Consider the following 6,000-nt stretch of genomic DNA (forward strand, 5'->3'; position numbering starts at 1 on the left):
GACTAGGGTGACGAATCCGTGCCCCATTCCCGAGTTTCCCTCGGAGCAGTCCTCTGTTTCCTTCAGTGGCGCTCCCCCTCCCCCCTTAATGCTCGGGTGACCTCCTCATTCGCGGGATTCCATTGTGCATCAATATATACGCAGTCCCGTGCCGTAAAACGAGACGAACACGCGACGCGACCCAATAAAACCGTCAAGCGCGCCTGACCACGGAGTTCCGCACTGGCGCCGGCGCGATCGCACCCGCGAGGATCCCTTCCACTGGCTCCGCCGCGCCACACAAAAAGGGAGGAGGGTGCAACACTAGGACTTCCAGGGAGGTCTCCCATCCCAGTACTACTCTAGCCCAAGCGCGCTTAACTGCGGAGTTCTGATGGGATCCGGTGCATTAACGCTGGTATGATCGCACCCGCAAAGATCTCGCCCCCTCCCCCTCTTCAAGGGAGACCGACGAGCCACGCGCAGGGCATGGCGCCCACCCATGGCCCTCCGTCTGACATCGTTCGCCGCGTCGCGGAGGCTCGCCCCCTTCCCCGACTTAGCGGCGCGCCCCGCACCGCCCCGCGGGTAGCCGGCAGACCAGGGGAAGAACGAAGGGGGGAATGGAAGGGAAGGAGAGAGGGAGGGGAGAAAAAGGCCTAAGTTCCGCAACCACCTACGGCGCTGCGTGGAGCTCGCGCTGCCTTTTCGTGCGCGATCCGCGGCTCTCCCCAAATTCGGATTCCCACAAAAAGCAGATACGATTCAACAAACCTCTTACCCACTCTCCCACGCGTCATCTTCGCTACAGTGACGCGAACGGTCCTAGATTCATCACCCACTGCCGCAAATGCACTCCGATCCCGCTCGCGACTTCCGACTAGGGTGATGAATCCGTGCCCCGTTCCCGAGTTTCCCTCGGAGCAGTCCTCTGTTTCCCTAAGTGGCGCTCCCCCTCCCCCCTTAATGCTCGGGCAACCTCCTCATTCGCGGGATTCCATTGCGCATCAATATATAGGAAGCCCCGTGCCGCAAAACGAGACGAACACGCGACGCGACCCAATAAAACCGTCAAGCGCGCCTGACCGCGGAGTTCCGCACTGGCGCCGGCGCGATCGCACCTGCGAGGATCCTTTCCACTGGTTCCGCCGCGTCGCACAAAAAGGGGGGTAGGGTGCAACACTAGGACTTCCCGGGAGGTCACCCATCCCAGTACTACTCTAGCCCAAGCGCGCTTAACTGCGGAGTTCTGATGGGATCCGGTGCATTAACGCTGGTATGATCGCACCCGCAAAGATCTCGCCCCCTCCCCCTCTTCAAGGGAGGCCGCCGAGCCACGCGCAGCGCATGGGGCCCATCCGTGGCCCTCGATCCGAAGCGGCTCGGCGCAGGAGCTCGCCCTCTTCCCCGACTTGGCGGCGCCGCCCGCCCCGCGCGGAGCCAGCGAACCAGGGGAAGAATGAAGGGGGTAACAAAAAGAAGAACGAGAGAGAGCGGGACGAAAAAGGCGTAAGTTCCGCGGCCACCGACGACGCTGCGTGGAGCTCGCGCTGCCTTTCCGTGCGCGATCCGCGGCTCTCCCCAAATTCGGATTCCCACAAAAAGCAGATACGATTCAACAAACCTCTTACCCACTCTCCCCGCGTCATCTTCGCTACAGTGACGCGAACGGTCCTAGATTCATCACCCACTGCCGCAAATGCGCTCCGATCCCGCTCGCGACTTCCGACTAGGGTGATGAATCCGTGCCCTGTTCCCGAGTTTCCCTCGGAGCAGTCCTCTGTTTTCCTCAGTGGCGCTCCCCCTCCCCCCTTAATGCTCGGGCGACCTCCTCATTCGCGGGATTCCATTGCGCATCAATATATAGGCAGCCCCGCGCCGCAAAACGAGGCGAACACGCGACGTGACCCAATAAAACCGTCAAGCGCGCTTGACCGCGGAGTTCCGCACTAGCGCCAGCGCGATCGCACCCGCGAGGATCCCTTCCACTAGCTCCTCCGCGCCGCACAAAAAGGGGGGAGGTTGCAACACTAGGACTTCCCAGGAGGTCACCCATCCCAGTACTACTCTACCCCAAGCGCGCTTAACTACGGAGTTCTGATGGGATCCGGTGCATTAACGCTGGTATGATTGCACCCGCAAAGATCTCGGCCCCTCCCCCTCTTCAAGGGAGACCGCTGAGCCACGCGCAGGGCATGGCGCCCACCCATGGCCCTCCGTCCGACGCCGTTCACCGCGGCGCGGGAGCTCGCCCTCTTCCCCGACTTTGCGGCGCGCCCCGCCCCGCCCCGCGGGCAGCCAGCGGACCAGGGGAAGAACGAAGGGGGGAAGGGAAGGGAAGGAGAGAGGGAGGGGAGAAAAAGACGTGAGTTCCGCGACCACCGACGGCGCTGCGTGGAGCTCGCACTGCCTTTCCGTGCGCGATCCGCGGCTCTCCCCAAATTCGGATTCCCACAAAAAGCAGATACGATTCAACAAACCTCTTACCCACTCTCCCCCGCGTCATCTTCGCTACAGTGACGCGAACGGTCCTAGATTCATCACCCACTGCGCAAATGCGCTCAGATCCCGCTCGCGACTTCCTACTAGGGTGATGAATCCGTGCCCCGTTCCCGAGTTTCCCTTGGAGCAGTCCTCTGTTTCCCTCAGTGGCGCTCCCCCTCCCCTCTTAATGCTCGGGCGACCTCCTCATTCGCGGGATTCCATTGCCCATCAATATATAGGCAGCCCCGCGCCGCAAAACGAGGCAAACACGCGACGCGACCCAATAAAACCGTCAAGCACGCCTGACCGCGGAGTTCTGCACTGGCGCCGCCGCGATCGCACCCGCGAGTATCCCTTCCACTGGCTCCAGCGCGCCGCACAAAAACGGGGGAGGGTGCAACACTAGGACTTCCCGGGAGGTCACCCTTCCCAGTACTACTCTAGCCCAAGTGCGCTTAACTGCGGAGTTCTGATGGGATCCGGTGCATTAACGCTGGTATGATCGCACCCGCAAAGATCTCGCCCCCTCCCCCTCTTCAAGGGAGACCGCCGAGCCACGCGCAGGGCATGGCGCCCACCCATGGCCCTCCGTCCGACGCCGTTCGCAGCGACGCGGGAGCTCGCCCTCTTCCCCGACTTCGCGGCGCGCCCCGCCCCGCCCCGCGGGCAGCCAGCGGACCAGGGGAAGAACGAAGGGGGGAAGGGAAGGGAAGGAGAGAGGGAGGGGAGAAAAATGCGTGAGTTTCGCGACCACCAACGGCGCTGCGTGGAGCTCGCGCTGCCTTTCTGTGCGCGATCTGCGGCTCTATCCAAATTCGGATTCCCACAAAAAGCATATACGATTCAACAAACCTCTTACCCACTCTCCCCCGCGTCATCTTCGCTATAGTGACGCGAACGGTCCTAGATTCATCACCCGCTGCCGCAAATGCGCTCTGATCCCGCTCGCGACTTCCGACTAGGGTGATGAATCGGTGCCCCGTTCCCGAGTTTCCCTCGGAGCAGTCCTCTGTTTCCCTCAGTGGCGCTCCCCCTCCCCCCTTAATGCTCGGGCGACCTCCTCATTCGCAGGATTCCATTGCGCATCAATATATTGGCAACCCCGCGCCGCAAAACGAAGCGAACACGCGACGCGACGCGACCTAATAAAACCGTCAAGCGTGCCTGACCGCGGAGTTCCGCACTAGCGCCGGCGCGATCGCACCCGCGAGGATCCCTTCCACTGGCTTTGCCGCGCCGCACAAAAAGGGGGGAGGGTGCAACACTAGGACTTCCCGGGAGGTCACCCATCCCAGTACTACTCTAGCCCAAGTGCGCTTAACTGCGGAGTTCTGATGGGATCCGGTGCATTAACGCTGGTATGATCGCACCCGCAAAGATCTCGCCCCCTCCCCCTCTTCAAGGGAGACCGCCGAGCCACGCGCAGGGCATGGGGCCCACCCATGGCCTTCCGTCCGACGCCGTTCGCCGCGGCGCGAGAGCTCGCCCTCTTCCCCGACTTGGCGGCGCCGCCCTGCCCCGCGGGCAGCCAGCGGACCAGGGGAAGAACGAAGGGGGGAAGGGAAGGGAAGGAGATAGGGAGGGGAAAAAAAGGCGTGAGTTCCGCGACCACCGACGGTGCTGCGTGGAGCTCGCGCTGCCTTTCCGTGCGCGATCCGCGGCTCTCCCCAAATTCGGATTCCCACAAAAAGCAGATACGATTCAACAAACCTCTTACCCACTCTCCCCCGCGTCATCTTCGCTACAGTGACGCGAACGGTCCTAGATTCATCACCCACTGCCGCAAATGCGCTCCGATCCCGCTCGCGACTTCCGACTAAGGTGATGAATCCGTGCCTCGTTCCCGAGTTTCCCTCGGAGCAGTCCTCTGTTTCCCTCAATGGCGCTCCCCCTTCCCCCTTAATGCTCGGGCGACCTCCTCATTCGCGGGATTCCATTCCGCATCAATATATAGGCAGCCCCGCGCCGCAAAACGAGGCGAACACGCGACGCGACCCAATAAGACCGTCAAGCGCGCCTGACCGCGGAGTTCCGCACTGGCGCCGACGCGATCGCACCCGCGATGATCCCTTCCACTAGCTCCGTCGCGCCGCACAAAAAGAGGGGAGGGTGCAACACTAGGACTTCCCGGGAGGTCACCCATTCCAGTACTACTCTAGCCCAAGCGCGCTTAACTGCGGAGTTCTGATGGGATCTGGTGCATTAACACTGGTATGATCGCACCCGTAAAGATCTCGCCCCCTCCCCCTCTTCAAGGGAGACCGCCGAGCCACGCGCAGGGCATGGCGCCCACCCATGGCCCTCCGTCTGACGCTGTTCGCCGCGGCGCGGGAGCTCGCCCTCTTCCCCGACTTGGCGGCGCGCCCCACACCGCCCCGCGGGCAGCCAGCGGACCAGGGGAAGAACGAAGGGGGGAAGGGAATGGAAGGAGAGAGGTAGGGGAGAAAAAGGCGTGAGTTCCGCGAGCACCGACGCCGCTGCGTGGAGCTCGCGTTGCCTTTCCGTGCGCGATCCGCGGCTCTGCCCAAATTCGGATTCCCACAAAAAGCAGATACGATTCAACAAACCTCTTACCCACTCTCCCCCGCGTCATCTTCGCTACAGTGACGCGAACGGTCCTAGATTCATCACCCACTGCCGCAAATGCGCTCCGATCCCGCTCGCGACTTCTGAGAGGGCTCTCTCAAAGGGTTAATGATATTGATTAAAGATATGGATAGATGGCTAACTCTATGGTTTGGATTTTATATGTTTGTAGATTGGAAGATGGAGACTTGCTACCATTGGGCTATGGAGTCAGTGACAGAGATAAGGACAACAAATAGCTCTTCTTATAAAACTGAGGCTTGTATATACTTCAATGAAAGAGTGACACATTCAAGAAAGTCTCAATAACTTGAAGTTCATAGGAGTCAGAGCATGTGGGCATGAATTCTGAGTAATGATACATCAAGGTATTCAAAAGGAAAGAATTTAAAGCGATAGCTCATAGTTTAATACCTAAAGGAAGTCAGGGCATTTAGCATTTAAACATTCAGAACATAAACTCATATGGGACCACACAGTTTATAAATGTATACAGGAAGTCAGAGCACATTCAGTGAATTCTGAGTGATTATACATCCATACCACTGTAAGAATTATGGAAAGGACAACATCACATATTCTGAACATAAAAAATCCTTCATGAATCCTGAGTAATAAGCATTAAGACTATGGAAGTAAAGCATTTCAAAGATAAAAGATGAAGCTCACTGAAGTACACTAAGAATCTCAGCTTCATAAAAGTCCAACTGCTTCAGTATATATCAATCCCTGCATAGCATTTACAAAAGTAGCCTTTTTCTCTAACATTTTCCAACCCCTAATACATTATTTCTTCTCCCATATATAGAGTTCATGTAGATTCCTTCCTCCAGCATGAGGGGAATTCGAATTCCTCCTAATTTGACACCTATTGACACTTAAAACTAACTATTTAATACAAAGGACAGCTAACTAGCAGTCATAGAGACCTAATACAACTAGGAGTGTATC

General features: G+C 58.5%; 6 non-coding genes across 6 annotated transcripts; all 6 read right to left on the bottom strand.

Annotated features, from left to right (window-relative positions):
• Positions 1 to 292: 292 nt before the first annotated feature.
• On the bottom strand, positions 293 to 411 carry LOC149198589 (5S ribosomal RNA). The gene has a single exon (XR_016254005.1). It is a non-coding gene; the product is annotated as a 5S ribosomal RNA (ribosomal RNA).
• A 739-nt stretch (positions 412 to 1,150) lies between these two features.
• On the bottom strand, positions 1,151 to 1,269 carry LOC149198590 (5S ribosomal RNA). Its single transcript, XR_016253994.1, has one exon. It is a non-coding gene; the product is annotated as a 5S ribosomal RNA (ribosomal RNA).
• Positions 1,270 to 1,998: 729 nt separating this feature from the next.
• Positions 1,999 to 2,117, bottom strand: LOC149198591 (5S ribosomal RNA). The gene has a single exon (XR_016254024.1). It is a non-coding gene; the product is annotated as a 5S ribosomal RNA (ribosomal RNA).
• A 737-nt stretch (positions 2,118 to 2,854) lies between these two features.
• Positions 2,855 to 2,973, bottom strand: LOC149198592 (5S ribosomal RNA). Its single transcript, XR_016254013.1, has one exon. It is a non-coding gene; the product is annotated as a 5S ribosomal RNA (ribosomal RNA).
• A 743-nt stretch (positions 2,974 to 3,716) lies between these two features.
• LOC149198593 (5S ribosomal RNA) lies at positions 3,717 to 3,835 on the bottom strand. The gene has a single exon (XR_016254002.1). It is a non-coding gene; the product is annotated as a 5S ribosomal RNA (ribosomal RNA).
• Positions 3,836 to 4,569: 734 nt separating this feature from the next.
• LOC149198594 (5S ribosomal RNA) lies at positions 4,570 to 4,688 on the bottom strand. Its single transcript, XR_016254018.1, has one exon. It is a non-coding gene; the product is annotated as a 5S ribosomal RNA (ribosomal RNA).
• Between the last annotated feature and the right edge of the window lie 1,312 nt (positions 4,689 to 6,000).

The sequence above is a fragment of the Pinus tabuliformis genome, chromosome 2_1 (assembly GCF_031772625.1).
Source record: "Pinus tabuliformis cultivar Carrire ecotype Pingquan chromosome 2_1, CPIR1, whole genome shotgun sequence".
Classification (NCBI taxonomy): Eukaryota; Viridiplantae; Streptophyta; class Pinopsida; order Pinales; family Pinaceae; genus Pinus; species Pinus tabuliformis.